The 26,586-nt window shown below is 45.7% G+C and overlaps 1 protein-coding gene across 2 annotated transcripts in view; it reads right to left on the bottom strand.

Annotated features, from left to right (window-relative positions):
- LARGE1 (LARGE xylosyl- and glucuronyltransferase 1) overlaps window positions 1-26,586 on the bottom strand; it is a 389,408-nt gene that overhangs the window by 341,004 nt on the left and 21,818 nt on the right. Inside the window, exon 1 of one of the 2 annotated variants that reach the window (XM_066633917.1) lies at window positions 8,652-8,672. The exons of the other annotated variant lie outside the window; for it this stretch is intronic. The gene's annotated coding sequence lies outside the window, so the exon portion shown is untranslated. Of the gene's footprint in view, window positions 1-8,651; window positions 8,673-26,586 lie in introns of those variants that run through there. 2 annotated transcript variants of the gene reach the window in all.

Consider the following 26,586-nt stretch of genomic DNA (forward strand, 5'->3'; position numbering starts at 1 on the left):
GCAAGCAACAGCCTTCAAGCCCTTCCAAAAGTGCTCTGCAGTTGCTTTGGATAACATGATACTAGACTAGACCGACCCTTGATCCGATTCAGCATGGCAGCTTTAACATATGATGCAGTTCTAGGACCAGAATCTATTTTCAACCCAGATCCTCTGTTCATTTGAAAATATGCATAATTCTCTGTGAAAGTGAGAGCCACATAGTATACATCTCATCTTTGCACTAAAGAGCATCAGTACTTCTCATCTAAAATGCGAGGTATGTCTATTAAATAACGGGACTGGTTAAATAACTCACCTTTATTTATTGGTATTACAAATGTAATGTTTGTCCCCTTCAATATACTCTCCATTTGCACTAATACATCGCTGAAGTCTTGTTTTCCACTAGTCGAAGGCATGGAGCAAATCAATTTCTGTCAGTTGTTTCAACGTATCTGCCGTTTTCTTCTTTACAGCATCAACTGACTCAAAATGTGTTCCTTTAAGCACTGATTTAACTTTTGGGAAAAGATAAAAGTCGCAAGGTGCTAAATCAGGCGAATACGGAGGATGTTCAAGTGTAGTAACGTGATTGTCAGTCAAAAACTGCTTCACAGAAAGTGCTGTGTGAGCAGGCGCATTGTCCTGGTGAAGAATGAAACCATTTTTCCACAGTTGCGGCCATTTCTTTCCAATTCTTTCTCTCAGCTTTTTCAAAACTTCCTTATAATAACGCTGGTTAACTGTTGTGCCTTCTGGAACCCATTCTTCCAAAATTACATCCTTGATATAAAAAAAAAAAATGAGCATTGCTTTGAATTTTGACTTGCTTTGACGAGCTTTTTTCATTCTTGGTGATGACGGTGTTTACCAGTGCATTGACTGTCTTTTGGTTTCAGGATCGTACTGGAAGATCCAGGTCTCATCACAAGTGATTACTTTATGAAACAGGTTTGGATCTGCGTCAAGTTGCTGCAGAATGTCAACACAACATTCCTTGCGACTTTCTTTTAGCCCTGGTGTGAGAACCCTTGGGAACATCTTTGCACAAACTTTTGCCATGTTAAGATCCTCACGCAAAATTTTCCATGTGGTGTCTTTGTCAATGTTCACGGATTCAGGTATCATTCGAACACTGAGTCAGCGGTCTTTTCGAACAATCCGACTGATTTTTTTCTACATTTTCTTCGGTTCTTGAAGTGCAAGGTCATCCAGGGCGTTCATCATCTTTGACATTCTCATGTCAAGAGAGAATCTTTTGTGCCACTCAAACACACGCGCACGAGACAGGCAGTCATTCCCATAGACCGTAGTAACCATTTGAAAACATTGTGTTGGTGTTTTGTGCAATTTTACTAAAAATTTCAAATTGACACATTGTTCAACTTTTAGACTTAGCATTTTTTCAGCACTCTACAGAAAACACAACCAAACTAAATGGCAACTCACAATCAACTGAACATCATAGGGTGTTGCTGCTTGTCATGCAGGTTCAGACATGTTCAAGTTACGTATGCAGTTATAACCGGTTCTGACTGCTTTGTTTACTAGGTGGAATCACAGTCTCGTTATTTTATAGACATACCTCGTAGCTTGTAGTTACTGCAAACTTTAAAAAAAAAAAGGAAACTTGTTTCACAGCCATCATTTTAATACCAGATGTCGGGATTAAAATCTGGTTGCAAGCACACACACACACACACACACACACACACACACACACACACACACACACACACACACACACACACAATGGTATATTAAATACAGTTCCAAAAACCACTGTGAAATGAATTTCTATCGCCTACCCTGTAAGCAAAGGCACTTAAGCGATTAGAATTCATCGAGCAATAATGTCGATTCTTTCCCTGGAAGTCTGCCAACCACCTCGCTTTCTCCAGTTAAGAACACTATTAATTTTGTAGTCCTACAGCAACAAATGTCTGTATCTATTCTATTAATAGACAAATTGGTGAAGATGGGACTATATGGAAGAAGAAAAAAACCACCTTTTTATTTATCACCATTTATAATGGTATCCCCCCTCTGCCCACAGTGTTTGCATTCCTTTCAAGCTGGAAAGGAAAATCAATGAAGCCAGTTTCATGCTTGTGGTTTTAACACTGTGGTACTCAGAGTAAAAGTCCTACAGGGCAACAGTCAGAAAGAAAAATAAAATCATCCAAACACAAGTAAGCACAGAAAGAAAAGGAACCTGTATGCTTACTTATGGCACAGTCATCACGTAAGCAACTCAATAGACAGGCAAAGCCTTCTCGCAACACCCCCAAGGGAACAGATATTCTCTCAGCAACCAGAGGCCAAGAATCTGAACAGTCTCCCAAAGCGGACCACAATGGACACAGAAAATAAAAACCCTACAGCTCATTTCAACCTGCAACAAACATGAAAAAATGAAATATGATGGTTAAGAAAAACAACCCACTAGACTTCAACCATTTATGTTCAGAGCAATTGATATGCATGGACTTGCTTATAACATATTTTTTGCTTTTTAAAAAATTCATGGGTAGATTGACCAATCCCAGTATCAGGAAGAATGGAATTCACAGTACACAGTAGTCCCAACCAAAGATACTCCACTGGTCTCTGGATCAGAACAACAGGTATCAAGGTGACTGCAAATACTGTTACAAAGTCAGGGCCACAACCGCCTGGGCCAATTAGGAGCTGCCATGATGATGGGACTCTTTTGTATGCCCTTGGGGTTCAGACTGATTCAGTGGCAGACCTCCCCAGCCCTGTGTCCTGGGAGCAAAGGTCCGAGATGGTGCCCCCCCATGTGCAAATCTGCCTCCCCATTTATTTGGAGCACACGGTGCCTCGTGCAACTCCAGGACACGTCAGGTAAGTCTCTCTGAGGTTCACTGATGCTTTAAACTGTGCTTCCGGTAAATGAGAAGCACAGTTTCCGACCCCATCGGGAGCCTCAGAGAGGCTTCCGCGGGGTCCTAAAGCTCCGTGCCTGCAGCGTTTGCCCCATCGAGCCTACTGGAGGTCCGCCACTGGACTGACTGAAGAAAGAGCATTCATCAAGTATCTTGGTTATTACTGGCTAAGGTGTCAACTCTGCTAATGGGGACACCTGTTTGAGTGAAAAAAAACCGTTCAACAGACCATCTGACAAAAGACCAACAGACAAAAAGAGTCACATTGGTTATTCCAAACATGTTGCAAATCTGAAGGAAGGTCTTGAGATATAGCCTCCACTTGATCCAGAATTTTCCTGCTATTCCTTTCATCCCTACAATGTATTCTGCCTTGATCGATGCAAGATGTTCTACTCAGGTTACAATTCTACAAACTTCCTCACGAAGAGTTTTTATTCATGTGCCTCTGTGTCTATTTACATAGCACGGATGCACTGGTCAGGTTAATTCTCACGTTTCTTTCCATGAGCCTACCCTAGGATGTTAAGAGCGTCAACCTCACCACCCTGAAATTCAGCCAGCTTATGCTCCTCTTGAACTTAGACTTGAACCATATCCTCTGCACCACCATCTCCTGGAGATGAGCTGCCCATTCAGAAGAAGATAGCACCTCTGGCAAACATGTGATGGTTCCCAAAACAGCATTGTGGTTGTCAAGCTCCAAAGTGTCAAGCAAGCTTGTAAGGCATCCCACCAGGACTGAGTTTTCGAGAACTGCCCCTACAACCAACTGCTTCCTGTCTGCTCTAAAACTGTTAGATTCAGGTGGAAGATATCTAGCAGAGCCAGTTTAAAATCCCAATAATCCTAGGTATACATTTGGGGAATAGGTATTGTAGAAAGAGGCACTCTTGACCCGCCTCTTCTTCAGATAGTTCTTGCGCCTGGCATCCTGTGCATTCTTCAAGTGACCTACACTGAAGAGCCACTGCTGGTTAGTGTCCTCAGTACAGAGCTAGAGAAACAAAGGCAAGTATTTTGTATTGGCAACCTTCAGTCTCGAAAGACTATGGTATCGCGCTCTGAAAGGTGGTTCTGGCACAGCGTCTAGTGTGGCTGAAAAGGCCAATCCGGGAGTGACAATCCCTTCCACACCGGGAGCAAGTGCAGTCTGTCCCTGGTCTGTCTCCCTGGCTATGGGCCTTCCTTCTTTGCCTCTTAGCCTCAGACTGTTGGCAAAGTGTCTCTTCAAACTGGGAAAGGCCATGCTGCACAGCCTGCCTCCAAGCGGGCCGCTCAGAGGCCAGGGTTTCCCACTTGTTGAGGTCCATCCCTAAGGCCTTCAGATCCCTCTTGCAGATGTCCTTGTATCGCAGCTGTGGTCTACCTGTAGGGCGCTTTCCTTGCACGAGTTCTCCATAGAGGAGATCCTTTGGGATCCGGCCATCATCCATTCTCACGACATGACCAAGCCAACGCAGGCGTCTCTGTTTCAGCAGTGAATACATGCTAGGGATTCCAGCACGTTCCAGGACTGTGTTGTTTGGAACTTTGTCCTGCCAGGTGATGCCGAGGATGCGTCGGAGGCAGCGCATGTGGAAAGCGCTCAGTTTCCTCTCCTGTTGTGAGCGAAGAGTCCATGACTCGCTGCAGTACAGAAGTGTACTCAGGACGCAAGCTCTGTAGACCTGGATCTTGGTTTGTTCCGTCAGCTTCTTGTTGGACCAGACTCTCTTTGTGAGTCTGGAAAACGTGGTAGCTGCTTTACCGATGCGCTTGTTTAGCTCGGTATCGAGAGAATGAGTGTCGGAGATCGTTGAGCCAAGGTACACAAAGTCATGGACAACCTCCAGTTCATGCTCAGAAATTGTAATGCAGGGAGGTGAGTCCACATCCTGAACCATGACCTGTGTTTTCTTCAGGCTGATTGTCAGTCCAAAATCTTGGCAGGCCTTGCTAAAACGATCCATGAGCTGCTGGAGATCTTTGGCAGAGTGGGTAGTGACAGCTGCATCGTCGGCAAAGAGGAAGTCACGCAGACATTTCAGCTGGACTTTGGACTTTGCTCTCAGTCTGGAGAGGTTGAAGAGCTTTCCGTCTGATCTGGTCCGGAGATAGATGCCTTCTGTTGCAGTTCCAAAGGCCTGCTTCAGCAGGACAGCGAAGAAAATCCCAAACAAGGTTGGTGCAAGAACACAGCCCTGCTTCACTCCGCTTCGGATGTCAAAAGGGTCTGATGTGGAGCCATCGAAGACAACAGTGCCCTTCATGTCCTTGTGGAAAGATCTGATGATGCTGAGGAGCCTGGGTGGACATCCAATCTTGGGGAGAATCTTGAAGAGGCCGTCTCTGCTGACCAGGTCGAAAGCCTTTGTGAGATCTATGAAGGCTATAAAGAGTGGCTGTCGTTGTTCCCTGCATTTCTCCTGCAGTTGTCTAAGGGAGAATACCATATCAGTGGTGGACCTGTTGGCTCGGAATCCACACTGCGATTCTGGATAGACGCTCTCTGCAAGTACCTGGAGCCTCTTTAGTACAACTCGGGCAAACAGCTTTCCTACAACGCTAAGGAGAGAGATGCCGCGGTAGTTGTTGCAGTCACCCCTGTCACCTTTGTTCTTGTACAGCGTGATGATGTTTGCATCCCTCATGTCTTGAGGTACTCCACCTTCTCTCCAGCAGAGACAGAGGATTTCATGCAGCTCAGTGACGATGATCTCTTTGCAGCATTTTAGGACTTCAGCAGGGATGCTGTCTTTTCCAGGTGCCTTGCCAAAGGCAAGGGAGTCCAGGGCCACGTGAAGTTCTTCTAGGGTTGGTTCACTGTCAAGCTCTTCCAGCACAGGCAGGCACTCAATGTTGTTCAGTGCTTCTTCGGTGACTACATTTTCTCTGGAATATAGCTCAGAGTAGTGCTGTACCCAGCGTTCCATCTGCTGCGCCCGATCCTGGATGACCTCACCTGTGGCAGACTTCAGAGGGGCAATTTTCCTCTGTGTTGGACCTAGGGCCTGCTTGATACCATCATACATCCCCTTGATGTTGCCCGTGTCAGCTGCTATCTGTATGTCGGAACAGAGCTGGAGCCAGTAGTCGTTAGCACATCTCCTGGCAGTCTGTTGGACTTTGCTGCGAGCAGTTCGGAGGACCTGCAGGTTGCGCTCACTGGGACAGGCCTTGTATGCTGCTTGAGCTCTCCTCTTTTCCTCAATGACTGGTGTCAACTCCTCAGAGTGGGCTTCAAACCAGTCTGCCGCCTTGTTGGTCTTCTTGCCGAATATGGACAAGGCGGTGTTGTAAACGGTATTCTTGAAATGTTCCCATCTGTTGGATGCGTTTGCGTCGGCCAGGCCTGGAAGAGATTCCTCAAGCGCTTGTGCAAATTCCTCCACTTTTCTCTGATCCCGGGTCTTGCTGGTATCAATGCGAGGTCTTCCTTCCTTTTTCGTGTGATACAGTCGCTTTGTTTGCAGTTTCACTCTGCTGCACACCAGGGAGTGGTCAGTGTCGCAGGCAGCACCATGATAACTGCGTGTGATCTTGATGCTGGGAAGGCTGGAGCGTTTGGTGAGAATCAGGTCGAGTTGGTGCCAGTGCTTTGATCTTGGATGTCTCCAAGAGACTCTATGTTGGGGCTTTGTGTTGAAGAACGTGTTGCTGACACAGAGACCGTGATGACAGCAAAACTCTAGCAGGCGTTGGCCATTTTCGTTCATCCTCCCAGTGCCAAACTGACCTAAGCAAGTGGGCCATGAACTGTTATCAGCACCAACTCTAGCATTGAAATCGCCGAGGATGAACAACGGCTCTTTTACAGGGATTTTCTTGACAGTGGTGGCCAGGTCATCATAGAATTTGTCTTTGGCTTCTGCTGGAGACGACAGAGTCGGTGCATAAGCACTGATGAGAGTGATAGGTCCTGCTGATGACTGGAGCTGCAGGGACAAAATTCTTTCACTTCCCACAGTAGGTGGGATGATGGATTTCAGCAGGGTATTTCTGACCGCAAAGCCAACGCCATGTTCCCTGGTTTCGTTTGGTGGTTTTCCCTGCCAGAAAAATGAGAAATTTCTCTCCTTGACAGATCCGGAATCTGGCAGCCTAGTCTCTTGAAGGGCGACGATGTCCATCTGCAGTCTGCTCAGCTCCATGTCGATGACAGCTGTTTTGCGTGCGTCGTCTATTTCTTGCAGGTCATCAGAGAAGCCAGGTGTCATTGTCCTAACGTTCCAGGTGCCCAGCTTTAGGGCAGTAGTTTTCTGTTTTCTGTTGCATGGTGCAGAGTTGTCGATCCGCTTGTCGGTTTTCACCCTAAACCCCACGCACCCCATGAGGTTAACGGACCGTGGCGAGGCAACACCTTACTGGCTGGGGACTGCCCAGCTTAAGGCGGGCGGTAGCTGCCCAATGAGATGCAATGATCTCTCCCACCGTCGGAAGCAGCCCCTGGCGTCATGCTCTACGCCAATCGAGCAAAGACTTATAACCGGTAAACTGCTGCTTCCCGTGTTGTGCCGACGCCGTATGGCGAAGTTGGAGTGTCCTCTCCAGTGCGCGAAGCCTGGGTAAAGAAGGTATGGAGGATAGGCTGTTACCCATGCAGCAAATCCCCCCTCTCCACGTCGCTGGAATAGTCCAATGGAAAGGCAGAAGCCAATACGGTTGGTTCCAGCGGCGTCGCAGGAGTTGCCAGAACGTGACTGTGTTCAGCCATGAACTGCCTAAGGGACTCCGGCTCCTGATTTTGCCTCGAGGTTGACTCCTGAAGCCTTTTCCAGAACTGGATGTAGCCACAAGGCAGTGGAGGTTTGAGGTCAGAGTTTCCTTCTCTTAGATGAGCTGCCTTCCTAGGCTGACGAGTCCCATCTACCCGGTGGCTGTTTAGTCGCCTCTTACGACAAGTACAGCCAAACTGAGGGCCTATTCTTAGCCCCCAGCCCCCAGGGTAAAAATACCATTCTCTGGAACATTCTCAGTTCCAGAGAAAGGCAAGTATAAAGCAGCTTAATATGTTCAAGCAGAAGTATTCAAAGCAGGCAAATACATTTACTTTTGTACAACTTTTAGAAGCAACAGTAACTATCCTTAGGGCAGTTCCCCCCACCCCACACACACAACACAGGATACACACATACATCTATTTATCCTATTGTTGCAAAGAATTGATTAGTAAAAATATGAAGAGTGGGGGGCAGTAGGGTATAAATAGATAAATAAATAGAATATAAATAAATAGATGTACTATAACATCATGTGCATAAAATAAACAGACTTAAAAGTATTTGCATTTACTCCAGTTTACATTCCAAATTCTAAACACACACATTTGGAAGCAAGCCCTACTGATTTAATGGAACATTTCCAAGTCACTGTGCTCAGGACTGCAGCTTAAGCTTTACTGAGTTCAACAAGACTATTGGCCCAACCCTAAGATTTGATGCACAAGGCAGAAAGTGCTTAGGAAATGGAGTCATGAACATAATGCCAATACATCAGCACAAACCATGCTGATGCACCAGCACGGGAGACAGATAAGCGAGCACATACACTTCGTCCGTAATGGTCTCCAGCTTAAAATCCTAGCTCTCGAACTTCCTGGCTTGTGAACTGGGATGACAATCACTTTGCAACTGCTGAAATATCTCCATTTAGACCACCGCCACAATAACAGGCACTCCCTAAATAACAACCAACAAACTGCAGCATCACATCCAGGCTCTCCAGCAAACACAACAATCACATCGAGAGTCACTTCTGATTTACAATAAAGGTTTCCACCTTTAGATGCACTTTAACCCAACGAAAGATATTAAGGAATCTCACTTCCACAGGAAATATCCAATCCTTAAAATCAAAGGGAAACAGCAAAAAGCTCCCTCTCCCTATAGCTGAAGAGTTCTCATCTGGGTTTATTATTTCCACTCTACCCTAAAAAAAGCCTTTGGCTTAGTTATGAGTTTTTTTAAGCCTTCTGGCATTCATCACACACAGTATGATGTAGCTTCACTATATTAGATCACCAACTCTTCTTTGGGCTCCGTGTGTGTGTGTGTGTGTGTGTGTGTGTGTGGAGTCATGAGCACAATGCCAATACATCAGCGCAAACACAGTATATGTATATGTGTGTACACACACACACACACACACACACACGTACCAGATACGGGTTAAACTGACTGCCAAATAAATGTCTACTGATTTAATTCTAGTTAAAACAGTGTTTCCAAAATTTCTGATAGGTGAGATGCATTTTTCCTCTGAATTACATCTGGAGATTACTTACACCTGACAAAACTGAGAGGGTAAATTGAGGAATGGACCTCTATGAACCATGAACCACTGATCTGGGAGTAGCTTCCAACTGCAAGGAGGTAAGCACAGAGAAGTGAATCGCGCAGAAGGCCAACACTCAGCTTCCTCTTTGGGTGATAATTTGAGCTCACAGTAACATTAAATTGTTTAATTTGTTCCTGATGGCAGCCTAGACGTTCGCTTAGGGAACTCGGTTTAGAAATTTATTCTAAAAATGGTGCACTAAACAAAGTATGCAAGGCAGTGCGGTAATGACCATAATGTGTACACGTGGCTCTGTGTTAGGTTTAGGAGAATGGTTTAAAATAACTGTGAAGAAATAAAATCAATTGCTGCATTATCAGTCTGATAGCATTTAGCCCATATTCATTATTTTCCGTAATATCTCCTATTTTCATTGAAGGATTTTAGTCCATGAAATTATATTTTATTCCTTTTGTATTTGCATACTTTAATATTCTTTGTATTTCCTCTGCATACATAGTAAGAAAAAAAAATATATTCTGGCTTGGGGTTTCAATTGCCATCGTTAGATTCTGGAAGTTGGGCTTAACTCTAAACGGAAATCCTAAATCATAACTTTTCCATCACCACCTCAACACATCTTCAAACTTCATCAAAAAACAAATACAGTCGACCACAGCTAGACAATATTAACCCGTTCCAGAGACCCCAGTGTACAGTAATATGAAAATACTGTAATGTGAATCCAATATTACTTTTTTTTTCGAATGTGTTCTTGGAAGTTGAAATTTTTGCCACAGGACTGGCAGCCCAATCCTGAGCTGCCTGGGGCACGTAGCTACAGTGGCAACAAAAATGGCTGCCATCAGATCCTGCGCACCTTGAGCTACTGCAAGCGGCACCTTGGGAGAAGGGAAGTAGCCCTGCAATGGGGCTATTCAAGTTTCCACCAACAGTGGTGTAAAGGCGTTCATATACAGCACTGAGCCCCACACGAATGCACAGGATCCGGTGGAGTGAAGCTCCACCAGACCCGCCTCCCTCCCTCCCTCCCGCCCACCCTCTCCCCGCCTCCCCATCACGCCTCCTCCATACCCTCTTTCCGCCCTTCGCCTGCCTTCCCCCTCCCCAGAACACCTCCTCCCCATTTCCGCTTACCATGCTGTGGCTCAGCAGTCCATGCGACCGCTGAGCATCAGAGGATGGGCGCATGCCCAGTGCCCGCCTGGTACTAGCCCAGTGCGCACGGCAAGAGGGACACCGGCATGCCAAGCTCAGGACTGGGCTCTAAATTTCTTTCTCTAGAAGGTGATTTGAAAATGGAAATATTAGTTTCTAATAATACTAATATTAACAAAAAAAATTAAAATAAATGATAAAAATGCTGATGGAGTTGCTTTTTACTTACTTTTTTAAATACCAAAATGTTATTCAAAATGCTAAATGTAGGTTATGAAACACTACACAAGACCAAGATGCCACAGTGCCAGAGGATCGGAGGATAGCAAATGTCACACTAATCTTTAAAAAGGGAAAGAGGGGGGACCCAGGAAACTATAGGCTGGTCAGCCTAACATCTATACCAAGTAAGATGGTGGAATGCCTCATCAAAGATAGGATCTCAAAACACATAGACGAACAGGCCTTGCTGAAGGAGAATCAGCATGGCTTCTGTAAGGGTAAGTCTTGCCTCACAAACCTTTTAGAATTCTTTGAAAAGGTCAAGAGGCATGTGGATGTGGGAGAACCCATGGACATTATATATCTGGACATTCAGAAGGCGTTTGACACAGTCCCTCACCAAAGGCTACTGAAAAAAACTCCACAGTCAGGGAATTAGAGGACAGGTCCTCTCGTGGATTGAGAACTGGTTGAAGACCAGGAAACAGAGAGTGCTTGTCAATGGACAATTTTCACAATGGAGAGAGGTGAAAAGAGGTGTGCCCCAAGGATCTGTCCTGGGACCAGTGCTTTTCAACCTCTTCATAAATGACCTGGAGACAGGGTTGAGCAGTGAGGTGGCAAAGTTTGCAGACGACACCAAACTTTTCTGAGTGGTGAAGACCAGAAGTGATTGTGAAGAGCTCCAGAAGGATCTCTCCAGACTGGCAGAATGGGCAGCAAAATGGCAACTGTGTTTCAATGTAAGTAAGTGTAAAGTCATGTACATTGGGGCAAAAAAATCAAAACTTCACATCTAGGCTGATGGGTTCTGAGATGTCTGTGACAGATCAGGAGAGAGATCTTGGGATGGTGGTGGACAGGTCGATGAAAGTGTCGACTCAATGTGCGGCGGCAGTGAAGAAGGTCTATTCTATGCTTGGGATCATTAGAAAAGGTATTGAGAACAAAACGGCTAGTATTATAATGCCGTTGTACAAATTGATGGTAAAGTCACACCTGGAGTATTTTGTCCAGTTCTGTTCACCACATCTCAAAAAGGACATAGTGGGAATTGTAAAGGTGCAAAAGATGATTACTTGGCTGGGGCACCTTCCTTATGAGGAAAAGCTATGTTGTTTGGGCCTCTTCAGCCTAGAAAAGAGACACCTGAGGGAGGACATGATTGAGACATACAAAATTATGCAGGGGAAGGATAAAGTGGATAGAGAGATGCTCTTTACACTTTCACATAACACCAGAACCAGGGGACATCCACTCAAATTGAGTGTTGGGAGAGTTAGAACAGACGAAAGATAATATTTCTTTATTCAGCGTGTGGTTGGTCTGTGGAACTTCATGCCAAAGGATGTGGTGACAGCATCTGTCCTGAATGCCTTTAAAAGGGGATTGGACATGTTTCTGGAGGAAAAATCCATTATGGGTTACAAGCCATGATGTGTATGTGCAACCTCCTGATTTTAGAAATGGGCTATGTCAGAAGGCCAGATGCAAGGGAGGGCACCAGGATGCAGGTCTCTTGTTATCTGGTGTGCTCCCTGGGGCATTTGGTGCCGCTGTGAGATACAGGAAGCTGGACTAGATGGGCCTATGGCCTGATCCAGTGGGGTTGTTCTTAACTGTTGCTATTGGCTGAGAAACTACCCAGAATGCTTGCATTTGCATTGCTGACTTCTCTCCAGCAGTAAGCAATGCAAATGCAAGCATTCTGGGTAGTTTCTCGGCCAATAGCAACATTTATAACATCTTGGTCTTGTGCAGTGTTTTGTGTAGTGTGGAGTACCACAGGACATCAGGGATGCAAACATCGTCACGCTATACAAGAACAAAGACGACAGGGGCGACTGCAATAACTACTGCGGCATCTTTCTCCTTAGCGTTGTAGGAAAGCTGTTTGCCTGAGTTGCACTAAAGAGGCTCCAGGTACTTGCAGAGAGCGTCTATCCAGAATCGCAGTGTGGATTCCGAGCCAACAGGTCCACCCCCTATATGGTGTTCTCCCTTAGACAGCTGCAGGAGAAATGCAGAGAACAACGACAGCCACTCTTTATAGCCTTCATAGATTCACAAAGGCTTTTGACCTGGTCAGCAGGTATGGCCTCTTCAGGATTCTCCCCAAGATTGGATGTCCACCCAGGCTCCTCAGCATCATCAGGTCTTTCCACGAGGAAATGAAGGGCACTGTTGTCTTTGATGGCTCCACATCAGACCCCTTTGACATCCAAAGCTGAGTGAAGCAGGGCTGTGTTCTTGCTCCGACCTTGTTTGGAAATTTTTTTGCTGTCCTGCTGAAGCAGGCCTTTGGAACTGCAACAGAAGGCATCTATCTCCGGACCAGATCAGACGGAAAGCTCTTCAACCTCTCCAGACTGAGAGCAAAGTCCAAAGTCCAGCTGAAATGTCTGCGTGACTTCCTCTTTGCCGACGATGCAGCTGCCCACTCTGCCAAAGATCTTCAGCAGCTCATGGATCGTTTTAGCAAGGCCTGCCAAGACTTTGGGCTGACAATCAGCCTGAAGAAAACACAGGTTATGGTTCAGGATGTAGACTCACCTCCCTGCATTACAATCTCTGCGCACGAACTGGAGGTTGTCCATGACTTTGTGTACCTTGGCTCAACGATCTCCAACACTTTCACTTGATACCAAGCTAAACGAACGCATTAGTAAAGCAGCTACCACGTTTTCCAGACTCACAAAGAGAGTCTGGTCCAACAAGAAGCTGACGGAACATACCAAGATCCAGGTCTTACAGAGCTTGCGTCTTGAGTATACTTCTGTACTGCAGCGAGTCATGGACTCTTCGCACATGACAGGAGAAGAAGCTGAACGCTTTCCACATGCGCTGCCTCCAACACAACCTCGGTATCACCTGGCAGGACAAAGTTCCAAACAACATAGTACTGGAACGAACTGGAATCCCTAGCATGTATGCACTGCTGAAACAGAGACGCCTGCGTTGGCTCGGTCATGTCATGAGAATGGATGATGGCCGGATCCCAAAAGATCTCCTCTATGGAGAACTTGTGCAGGGAAAGTACCCTACAGGTAGACCACAGCTGTGATACAAGGACATCTGCAAGAGGGATCTGAAGGCCTTAAGAATGGACCTCAACAGATGGGAAACCTTGGCCTCTGAGTGTCCCGCTTGGAGGCAGGCTGTGCAGCATGGCCTTTCCCAGTTTGAAGAGGCACTTGCCCAACAGACTGAGGCAAAGAGGCAAAGAAGGAAGGCCCACAGCCAGGGAGACACACCAGGGACAGACTACATTTGTTCCCAGTGTGGAAGGGATTGTCACTCCCGAATCGGCCTTTTCAGCCACACTAGACGCTGTTCCAGAACCACTTTTCAGATACCATAGTCTCCCGAGACTGAAGGATGCCAATGATGCTGATGTGCATTGCTGAGTGGTTTATCTACTACCCACATGGTCCTGTTGGTAGCAATCACAAGTCCACTGTCAAGTGCATACCTTATTTTATTTGGCAGGGGTCTCCAAACCCCAGCCCAGGGGCCAGATGTGGCCTGCTGCAAGCCTCTGTCCCATGGCCAGCTTCTAATCCCCTGAGAGCCTGTGGTCCAGTTGACCAAACACAACCAGAGTTGTGCTTGTGGGGTGGGGGAATGGGGGTCCTTTTAAGTGTGTGCTTTATTTCTTGGGCTATGTTCGTTCTTGGAGAAGTCCTGGACATTTGAGCCCATTCATTTATTCATTCATCTAAGTTCCGTCTCTAATGTGTTTATTTAAATTTTATATTTAATTTTTTCCCCGGCCCTCAACACTGTTCCAGATATTTGAAGCGGCCCTTCGGCCAAAAAGTTTAGAGACCCCTGTTATTACAAATGGTCCATCATAAAGTGATTTGATCGTACGCTGAACCAGTCATAAAGCGAGGGTCTGCTGCATATCATTCACTAGTTACTCAATCAGAGATTTTTTTTAAAGGATTCTATATTTGCAACACACTAAAACATAATCTTGCTGTACATTTTCAGGGCAGTAGAAGAAAAAGTCCGAAAGCCGATGTCTGGCAAGTCTAAACTAGGCACAGTTGGGAAAAAACAAATGATGCCACTGAAAGCCTGAGGAGTGTCCAAATACAGTATTGACAGCTCTTCCCCGAACACACAGTTTCAAGTGCCAAACCCATTTTAGACACAAGAGCAGAAGAATCAGACTTGACATTGCTAATGCTTCCTTTGAGAAAGTATTAAATGAAATATCTTCTGTGTATAGAAGACATACAATTGGACCTTGGCAACCATGGGGATCCATGGATACCAAAACCTGCAGATAATGGAATCTGTGGGTGGGCCATCACAGAACCTCTGGACACGACGAGAAGCACCTTCCAGTCACGTTCGGAGGTGTTCTGTGGCCCGGAGAGTTTGCACGCAGTCAGATCTGCAGGTTCAGAGCTCACAGAGAAGAGGGGCCCCTCTGTACAATTGGGGCCAGTCCCAACACAACATTTGGTGCTCAGAAGATGCCTTTTTTTGTGTGTGATCATATATGTAGAATAAAAGTTATACCAGCAGAAGTGAGATACAGTTTCTCCAGGAACAAGCCCATGGACATTCCAACACCAACCCCCAAAGTCACTGTACAGACCTGACGTATCAGCCTTCAAAACCATCTACTGGATTAGTCAGTTCAAGAAAAGAGGTACACCACAGCCACACTCATGGTGAAGAACCCCCACAGTCTTTGCATGTACAAAGTACCATTTCCCATCCACTCCACACGACAATGTTTATCATTGCAAGCTATTATATACCCAGTATCATATTATAATCGTCAGGTCTCTGGCCTGGGTACCTTCAAGTCGAAATGATTATTAGGCCAATATCCTCCTTCTTTCTACTGTACTCCATTTTCGCATTCATTGATGCAGCAATGCTGTAATAAAATTATTCTCCCCTCCCCCCATTTCTTCATGGCTTATTTATAAGTATTTTCAATTTGCTTTTCCAAGCCCAATGGGCAGCTTAAAACGGCTTACCACACAACAATTAAAACACCACACAAAACACTGAAGTAGGTGACTGGGGGGGGGGGGGAGGAATTTCAAAATCAACAGTGTTTACTATGTTTATATATATTTTATTTATCTAAAGGATTTTTACCCCAACTTTCCTCTGTTGGAGCAGAAGGCAACTTACAACTTCCAGGTAAAATATACAATATACAAAAACAATAAATAAAATTAAAAAAATAAAACCATTCAAAGGACGGCAAACTATTTACAACTAAAGTACTGCTACACGGCACAGGAGGTGGACAACTCATCACCCCAAAGCCAGAAGGAACAAAAATGTTTGGAGCCCTTGCCGAAATGCCATGAGGGAGGGGCTAGATCTTAATTCCCCCACTAGGGAGTTTCATAATTGTGGTGCCACTATCGAGAAGGCACACCCCCATGCCGCCATCCCTCTAACTTGGGAGAAAGGCGGCACTTGCAGGAAAGCCCCCTCACATGACCATGAGGGTGGGCTGGAATACATGGGAGAAGGCAGTCTCTCAAATAACGTGGCCCCAAACCATGAAGGGCTTTAAAGGTCAATTCCAGGACCTTGAATTGGGCCTGCAAACAAATGGGCAGTCAGTACAGTCGCTGAAGCCGAGGTCCAATGTATCAAACTACACAGCTCCAGGAACTACCCTGGTTGCCGCATTCTGCACTTGCAGCTTCTGAACCGTCTTCAAGGGCAGCCCCACATACAGCATGTTACAGTAAACCAATCTTGAAGTCACTAGGGCATGGAGCACTGTGGTTAGGTCCAAGCAACACAGCCTACAAAATGGTAAGATGACTAGAACATGCTGTAGCTGTGACCTGCCGAACTTCAAGATTTAACCAAGACACATGGGATTTATACTGAATTCTCTCTGTCTCCAGGCACGGTGAACAAAAGCTCGTACACGTAAGTACATTTAGAAGTAAGGTATCCTGCTATTTGTTTGTGCTGAACGTGAATCTTTGGAGACATCACTATCTCAACGTGACTTTGGGAACAATGACATTCTGCAAGATGAAATGGAAGCAGAGTATGAAAAGTGCTATACGCACTAGCCTTTTGTAAGCCACCAGGGGACGTAAATTTCAAACCTGTGACTAATTACTGATCTCTGTTGCTGCGTCTGCATGCAACACTAATGTTATTACTTCAGTATTCACACTGACAGCTCCAATTAATAGTGCAAAGGAAAATTCTTGGCAGAGATAGCAACCTGGCTGAAGAGAATAATGCAGCAGTCTATTTGCCTGTTAACACTCTTGGGTTCAGAACCCTGTCCAATTTGGTATTTTTGAAAACTGTTCTCTTTTTATTACATACACATATAAATTAACTATGAGCAAGTCCCCCTGAGCTTGATTTGGAATAGGCTCTGGGTTTTTTAGTTTCTGCTTACAGCCACTTTCAACAAGAACACCAGCACTGACGGTACTTTCCTGGCTCAAAACATTGGAGCATGTGTGAAGATAATGGTGCACATGTGCATATTATCTCATTATTCTCGGAGAACTGCAATGTGGCATCACAGACTCACTATCCACCTCAAAACACCAGCTATTGTGGAGAGCTGCTTAGAAATTAAGACCTATCCACCCACTAACACAGTCAGACACCCAATGGAATTGAAGATTTAGGTCCATATGGGTGATATTTATCATAAGAACATAACATAAGAAGAGCCCCACTGGATCAGGCCAATCTAGTCCAGCTGCCTGTGTCTCACAGTGGCCCACCAAACGCTTCATGGACAACACAAGACAACACAGAAGACAACAAGCACATGTAAAATGTTTGCAAGAAACCAATCAAGCTAATAGATGAAAGTAGAAAAGATATTTACAAGACAAAAGTGGTTGGGTTCCATAATTCACATCAACCAAAGAAGAGTGTAAGGCACTAACATTAAGAATTGCCGTGCTTCCATCTACAAAACAGCTGATTGGAACTACATACAAGAGTGCCCCAGTATTTGCGGGGGTTCCATTCTGATACCCCCCACGGTTAACTGAAACCAAAGATACTAGGGAACACACACACCACTCTCCGGAGACCTTCTGAGTACAGCAGAGGCCGTGCGTGTAGGTCTGCGGCCTCTGTAGGACTCAGACTGAGCCTTAGAGTAAAGAAAGTCACTTCTGGTTTTACCAAAAAAAAAAACAACAACCAGAAAAGCCTCTGGCGCTCTAAGCACTAAAGGCAGATTGCCCTGCACCCCTGGCTTCAGCCAGCCAGGCTGGAGTATGCGCATCCCACTGGCCCTCCAGTTTGGTGGGTGGGATGGAGCTCAGTTGGGAGCGCATCTTCCCAACCAAGCTCAGCCTGGGGAGCTGCAGCATCCCTCCCTCCTGTTCTTTTTTGAAGACTAGTTGGTCACTTTTCGGGGGCCGGGTAGGAATTTTTGCTGTCATCCTGATTGGCCTTGGCCGACAGTTTTTTGCCTATCCCAGACTGATGCTTGGGCCGGGATGGTGTCCCCTGTTAAACAGAATGGTTCATCGGTCACTTAGCGTGAAGCATGGGGGTAAGGGTAGGTAGGAACATCCTGGTGTCCATCCACGGCAGCAAGGTCCAGGAATTGACCAGTACCGCTGTATGATGCCTGATAGGCTCGAAGAGGCAGGTTGGCTAGCCCCCTGGCTGGATCCACGAAGCTTGACAAGGTCCATCATGTGAGCTTAGCCCTCCTGCTGCCTTGACCCTTTGGGGGCAATACCCGTTGACGGGCAGTATCGGCCTTAGGGCTGAAGGAGGCCTCAAGTTGGGTGGTTTCACTTGAGTAAAAATCAGGGAAGGTAGATGACTAGGATCGTTTCCCCTGAGGTCTCCGCACGCTTGGGGGGGTGGGGTTCAATGGTGACATACCCCACGTACCCTGCTGCAGTTATGTTATTAAAAGTGACCGAGTTAACTTCTAAACCTCCAGGCTAGTGTCTTAGTGGGGGGAAGGGGTGCTAGGGTGAATGACGTTTTAAATGCCTTACAACGCATATGTTTCCCCAGGCTTCATAATGCCATATAAGACATTAAAAATGTCATAGGTTAGAGCAGTGGTTCTCCAGCCTTTTAGTACCCGGATCCGCTTTTTAGAATGATAATCTGTCAGGACCTACTGGAAGTGATGCCATTAACCAGGAAGTGATGTTGTGGCCAGAAGTGACATCATCAAGCAGGAAAATCTTTAATATCCCCCATACAACAAAATCAAATCAATTAAATAAATAAAGTTTACAATAAGTATATGGTGTTTTAAAATTTATTTAAAATAAAGAAGAACCCTCCCAAGTATTTGCTGATCTATTTAAAAAAAAAAAATACTCCAAGCATCCCAAAGGCTGCAATCCTATCCACACTTACCCAGGAGTAAGCCCCATTGACTAACATTGTTAAAAGCATATACATGTTCAAAGTACAGATCTGTAACATTTCTCCAAATGCAGTCACCACGGTAGCATCAAGACAAATAAAATACACATTGAAATGAATGGGGACCTACCTGACATTGGCTCGCAACCCACAATTTGAGAAATACCGGGTTAGAGGTAAGATAGATAAGCAGAAATTCCACAAGATACCTCCCTTGCTATGCTGTACAATTCCCAATCTCGGGAGAAACAACTATTGGAATGCTCCCCTGCTCATCCCCTCAGCTACACACACAGAAAATTAGTTTAAAAGAGAAAAGGGTACCCTAGAACCTCCCCGGCAGGATTTATAGAGAGCATTCAAACATTTTATTCCCCTACTTGAAGCCTGAAATAGTACAGTCATGCAAGAGATAATTACAGTGGACTTTTGTTCACCTTTCTCAAATCCTACAAGTGAGTTGCATGACCATGCAGCAAATTTAAAGCTAGAGGCAGGACTTGCAAACTGGGGCCAAGTCAGCAATAATGGGGTGGAGGGTCACTCTTCCCTAGCCTCAGTTCACCGTTCATGAAAAGAAAGTAATAGAGACCTCTGAACGCAGAGGACAACAGACCTATTATGAAGGCAGACAAAACCACTATAAAAGCAGTTTCTAAAATGATACAAATCAGTAATCACTTAACCTGTTCCAAGTGAATGGCAAGTCACTGTTGACCCGAACAAAGAAAACAGGTAAAGGACAATGTTTAAAAATGTTCTTTCATAAACAATTCTTCTCAAATTACTCACCGACAATTCTCTTCAATTAAAAAACGTAGCTATAATACTCAAACGACTGTGCATTCTTATTTAATGCAAGTAGGAAGAAGCTATACTGACTGGACACTGGTTACTCATTTTAGCAAGACATCAGTCCAATTACCGACTCCCATTCTGTTTTAAGAAATATCAGGTTGCCTCAGAGGTTTAAGAAAGTAATGGGATAGCCTTACAGGGAAAAGGCATCTACATATTTCCCGATATAGTGCGTAGTACTGGTTTAGTGCAAAGGCAAATTCTCAACTCAACAAAGATTCCTTGAGTACAGACACTGAACTAACAAGCCCTCCCCAGTTACAAATCATCTTGGAGGACAAATATATTTTTGCCTGAAAGCAAGCATTTGGCTGCCTTACTATTCAAATACAGAATCAAAGGAAGTACTATCTAAACACAGATCTCCCAGCAAGCTACACTCGAGTTCTTTAACAGCAAACCGCCTTCCCATAGCATGAATTTCGTTACCCTGATTTAACATGCTAAGATTACAATGGACAAATTTACCATATTTTGGAGGTACTGTTGAACAAAATGAGTCTGATCGGGAAGAAAAGAATTATTTTGTTTTGAAAGACAAAAATGCTGCTTCAATCAAATGTACAGATGTCGAAAGAGTGGTTACCATTTCCAATAACACGGACTCATTCAGTTGGAAGAGAGCCCACACTACCCATACCCAAGGCAAGGATCCACAACCCACATTCACACTACACATCATGCTCACCTGCAGATTAACACCTAAACAGCTATAATATTGCCATACTGTCAGGAGAGACCAAAAGAAAAATACTGTGGTAGAGGCATTTCCTCAGTGAACCACCACTTCTCAAAATTTGCATTCTGATATCACATGCCAGGAAGCAAGTCAAAAGTGTGTTGGTTTGGAATTACATCATGGGAGGTAACCCGGCCTGAGACTACAGTACTTTTGGGACCGCCTACACCCATACAGTCTGGTTTAGCCCTTTAGGTTATCGGGCAGAGTTCCACTTAAGAGTTGCTAAGAGTTCCATTGGTAAGAGTTTCACCATCTGAGGTTAAAAAGTTGGTGAGAGAAACCGGATGTCCCGCATCTCAACATCTAATATGCAGGGTGTTATGTATGCAAGTTATGCAGGATCAAAATCCTGCATAACTGATTGGCCAGCAATAAGTCTGAGCCAATCAGGTGAGGGATTGAAATCCTACCATCCGATTGGCCCTGGGCGGAGCTAAAGGGTATAAAGGCCAGGGGTGTTTGCCTTGTGTCAGATTCATTCAAATTCATTGGCAGGTTACGTTCTGAAGATGGAATAAACATATTGAGCTGTTTTCTCTATGCCTTCCTTATTTTGCAAGGACCCATTATATAACACAGGGAATGTTGGGAAGGCAACATTGTGAGAGAGAAGTATGCCTTCTCACCCATTTCTAGATTCCCTTGGAAGCAGTTGATGAGCCACAAGACTTCAGAAAGTCACATTCCAATAATGCCAAACCATGATTTTCTATTACGTCTGAGCCAACTCACAGTGCAATCCTAACTTGCACTGCAATGGGGAGCCTGGCATGCCTGCCCCGTATCCAGTATGAGTTTGGGGCTGCGAGCGGCTCAGCCCGGGGCAAGGGGAAATAGCTTCCCCTTACCCTGAGGAGAGCCAATGGGTCTACTTGCATCTGTGCCACCTAAAGAGGTGGCGCAGTTCCAAGCTGCCATGCGCTGCCCAGAAATGGGGTCAGGAACCAGTATAACTGCTGGGTCCTGGCCCCACCCAGCCCCATTTACCTCCTGCCGGCCCCCCTGACCCCCGCACTGGCCGAGCTCGGTCAGCATGAACGTACCATCCTCTTGGTGCAGAGGCTGGATGCAGCCTCTGCAGGCCAGTACACATCCTTGCATCAGCCCAGCTGACTCTAGGGAGATGCAAATGTGCTTTATGACATATGCCAGCCCACCATAATGTTACAATTGCGCTTTTAGTCTCTTCCTTCACAATCCACTCAATGTAGTATCAAAATCAATAGCCAAAAAACATAATGATGAACCCATCACTGAAAAATCTGACTTCAGAGGTCTCTTAACAGTGCACAGGCTAATTTGATCACAACTTGTTAAATCTATTGCAAAACAAACTGCAACAAACTGCTCTAAACTACCTTGATTTTCCAGGATAGGCTAAATTATAAATAATGTAAGATATCAGTATACATTATCAGAATGGTGCTCTCTAGCCTAAAGCTAGTTTACTGGATGTAAAAAAAAAAATACTGATTACATTTTTAAATAGCTCTAAAACTGTTAGTTCTCTGCCAATTTTTTTTTAAGACAACAGAAAAAGATGGGAGAAAAGAAACAAAGCAATTTAGACCATGTGGCACAGAATCCATATGGCAAATCTTGATTCCCAGATGCTATTCCCAACATTTGTTATTTTCCACACACTCCTTGCATCCCTCTCTGAACAGAAAACATTATATTTGCACAACTTAAAACTGAACAATCTGCCCATCAAGGATCCATGAGATCCTTTGAGGACAGACTGAGGATGCTAATATTTATTACAATTTTATTTATTTATAGTGCATGATCTACATAGATGGCAATTTACAAGAAGACAGCCTCAACCCCTAGGTGTCACAATGTAGAAACAAAAACAAGGGACACTACAGAAGGGAGTGAAAGCAAAGTACATAAGGTGCACACAAAGTACACATATGTTTTATGTACATATTTATAGGCTTAGGTTGCAATCCTATACACCAATGTTTCTCAAACTGTGGGCCAGGACCCACTAGGTGGGCTGCGAGCCAATTTCAGGTGGGTCCCCATTCATTTCAATATTTTATTTTTAATATATTAGACTTGATGCTACCCTGGTATGTGACTGCATTTGGGGAAATGTTACACATCTATACTTTTAACAGGCTACTATATACATATATACTTTGAATAATGATAGTCAATGGGGCTTACTCCCCATTAAGTTTGGGTAGGATGTTAAAAATTTTCCTGCTTGATGATGTCACTTCTGGTCATGACCTCACTTCTGGTGGGTCCTAACAGATTATAATTCTAAAAAATGAGTCCCAGTGCTAAAAGTTTGAGAACCACTGCTATATACACTTAGCTGGGGGAAGTCCCATTGAACACCATGAAGCTTACCTCTGAGTAGAGATGTTACTTTACATCAGGGTGTCGTGACGCCCCAGTCAGAGATCCCTGGCCACTTTCCCCTTAAGGGGCGGGGGCAGGGGGGAGGCAGTGATGCAACCCCCAGGATCACATCACTAAGGGGGCCTCAGGGACTCGGATGCACTCACCGGTTCCTGTGGCAGCCTGTTGGGGGTGCGGGAAGTGGAGCGTGATTGCTGCGCTTTCACTTCTTAAGCTTTAGACACCTGCAAACACTCACGTAGGGCTCCCTGCACCCCCAGGAGGCTGCCACAAGGACTGGTGAGTGCATCCCAGTCCCTGCAGCCCTCTTAGCAATGCAAGCCTGGGGAATCGCGTCGCTGCCCCAGAAGTCAAACTCACATTCATTGATAACAAAGGATTAGGTGGCCTGCCCTGCATCCAAAGCAGGGTTGGGGCCAAAAGCAGCTCAGACGGGGGCAAGGGGAATCACTTCCCCTTATCCTGTGTCACACTGTAGCATTCCCAATGGGGCTACTTGGATCAGCCAGGAGCTGCTGCTGGTCACCCAGGACCAGGGTCATGATCCATCACAAGTGACAAATCCTGGCCCCCCTCCAGGTGAACCGCCACTTACCCACAAGCCTAACCACCCCAGCCCTCCCTCTGCCCCCCCCCGACCTCTACACCGGCCTGATTCGGCCAGCATGCACTTAACTCTTGCAATGGCCCTGCGGGACTTGGTCAGCCTCCCTGCTCATTCGGTGGCGCGAAAGTGCTTCACAGCACTTTCGTAACACCACTGGGTTGGCGCAAGTCACTTTCGCTGTCGTATTGCCTTTTTTGGATTGGGATTTTAAACACATTATTTTACTTCCACATCCAAGCACATGCGGAGCAGGTAAAAGGGTCACATCCAGGCATGCAGCTTAGTTAGGGCACACTTGGACTTAGATTGACTCTCTCCCTGCTCTAAGTAAGCCCTGACTAAGGCACCTGTCTGGGGCCTTGGCAACCTGCACTCTTGGAACACAAAGATGGCAAGGACTTGGGTCCAGGAATTGTATGTTCCCCATCTTTTGCCAAAGGGAGAGCAGAGGGAGTAGCAGGGCCATAGCTGGGAGGCCAGGGGGGACTTTGCCCCCCCCCGAGCCAGCAGTTCGCCCCCCCCCTAGCATTTTTTCCAAACCTGTCCTCTTTATCTAATCTGGCATCAGTTGGGGGTGATTTGAAGCCCTTTTTGCAACATTTTTTGTGCACAGGAAGGAAGAGGGCTCGGTGCTTCTGGCAGGGATTGGGGAGGAGAGAGAGAGTGCATGTGTGTATAGTGAGTAGAACAGGGTCCGGGGAGGGGGTGCTCCTTGGAAGTTAGGACCTCTGGTCACCCTGCCCCCATCCAGAGCACGTGGAGAGCAGGACTTGTCCAGAGGAGCTACAGGAAGATTGGGAGAGATTCCTACTTGTACTGGCTAGGGGAAGGGAGGGTGCTATTTCTTCTACTGTGGAACATGCTAATTACTATAATGGTACTGCTGTGGGGGGGCAGGGAGAAATGCTTCTGTTTGGAGAAATCATGGGGGCAGGTTCTTGCCTTTCAGATATACTTTTAGAATTAATGGCTGCTGCTTGGGGGCTGGGGAGACCCTTTTTCTGGTGGGAGAAAACATGGAAAGCATTTGAGCAAAAGAGAACCAAAAACTTGTGTGGGAAAGGTTCTAAGCAGGGGCAGATCCGGGGGAGGCCATGGGTGCATACCCCCCCAACTGTCCTGCCAGCAGGGAAGGGAACCTGCCAGGATGGGAGAGCAAAATCAGGCGTCAGGGGAACACCCACTGGGCCGGTGTCAAGAAGATTGGCTGGAATGGGAGCCCAGGTCTACCTGCCCAGCAAACAGCCACAGAGGCTTTAAGCTCAATCAGGAGCCCAGGTCTACCCAAATAGGTAGACTTGGGCTCCAAGTCCAGGTGGGAGCCCAGGTCTACCCACCCAGCAAATAGCCACAGAGGCCTGAAGGGGGACATGATTGAGACATAAAAAATTATGCAACAGATGACTAGAGAGATGTTACTTTCCCTCTCACATAACACCAGAACCAGGGGACATCCACTGAAATTGAGTGTTGGGAGAATTAGGACAGACAAAAAAAAAATATTTCTTTACCCAGCATGTAATCAGTCTGTGGAACTCCTTGCCACAGGAAGTGGCCATGGCAACTTAGATGCCTTTAAGAAGGAATTGGACAAATTTCTGGAGGAAAGTCCATCACAGGTTACAAGTCATGATCAGTATGTGCAAGCTCCTGATTTTAGAAGTAGGCTACCTCAATGCCAGATGCAGGAGAGGACACCAGGATGCAGGTTGTGTCTTGCTGTCTTGTGTGCTCCCTGAAGCATTTGGTGGGCCACTGTGAGATACAGGAAGCTGAACTAGATGGGCCTTTGACCTGATTCAACAGGGCTCTTCTTAAGTTCTTATGTAGGCTATAAGCTCAATCAGGAGCCCAGGTCTATCCAAGCAGGTAGACCTGGCCTCCAAATCCAGGTGGGAGCCCAGACCCAGGTCTGCCTGCCCAGCAAATGTCCACAGAAGTGATAAGCTCAAGCAGGTAGACACAGCAGGTAGACCTGGGCTCCAAGTCCAGGTGTGAGCCCAGACTGAGGCCTGCCTGCCCAGCAAATTTCCACAGAAGCAATAAGCCCAGGTTGGTTACCAGCTACCTGCCTGGTTGACCTGGGCTCTGAAGGTAGTGCTCATGGCCCCCTCCCAAACACAGACACTGGATCCACCCCTGGTTCTAAGGAGATTCAGCTCAGAAAGCTGGGAGGATTCAGCTCAACCAAGTAGATTCAGTAAATTCAAATCTTCTGTACTTTGTTTTTTAAAGGTAATGAATATTGTAAAAAAAAAAAAAACAACCCAGTGTTCCAACTGCATTACTGTATTTGACTAGCATAAGTTTCCTCTTGCTTTGATGTAAAGTAAATAAATTTTATTTTAATATGCATCAATGCATCAGCAATGTGTCATTGACAATTGTTATATAGGCGCTAGATAGGCCTTATATAGGTGATAGATAGGTGCTAGACAGGTGCTATATAGATGTTAAATAGGCGCTATATAGGTATTAGATAGGCATTATATAGGTGCTAGATAGACGCTAGATAGACAGTAGGTGTCAAATAGGTGCTAGATAGGCCTAAGTAGGTGCTATATAGGCACTAAATAGGCGTTATGTAGGTGTTAGGCGCTATGTAGGTGTTAGATAGGCGCTATATAAGAACATAAGAACAGCCCCACTTGATCTGGCCATAGGCCCATCTAGTCCAGCTGCCTGTATCTCAAAGCGGCCCACTAAATGCACTAGGGAGCACACCAGATAACAAGAGACCTGCATCCTGGTGCCCTCCCTTGCATTGGCATTCTGACATAGCCCATTTCTAAAATCAGGAGGTGGCACATACACATCATGGCTTGTAACCCATAATGGATTTTTCCTCCAGAAACTTGTCCAAGACCCTTTTAAAGGCGTCCAGGTCAGACGTCATCACCACATCCTGCGGCAAGGAGTTCCACAGACTGACCACACGCTGAGTAAAGAAATATTTTCTTTTGTCTGTCCTAACCCTCCCAACACTCAATTTTAGTGGATGTCCCCTGGTTCTGGTATTATGTGAGAGTGTAAAGAGCATCTCTCTATCCACTTTATCCTTCCCCTGCATA

The sequence above is a fragment of the Tiliqua scincoides genome, chromosome 7 (genome assembly GCF_035046505.1).
Source record: "Tiliqua scincoides isolate rTilSci1 chromosome 7, rTilSci1.hap2, whole genome shotgun sequence".
Taxonomy (NCBI): Eukaryota; Metazoa; Chordata; class Lepidosauria; order Squamata; family Scincidae; genus Tiliqua; species Tiliqua scincoides.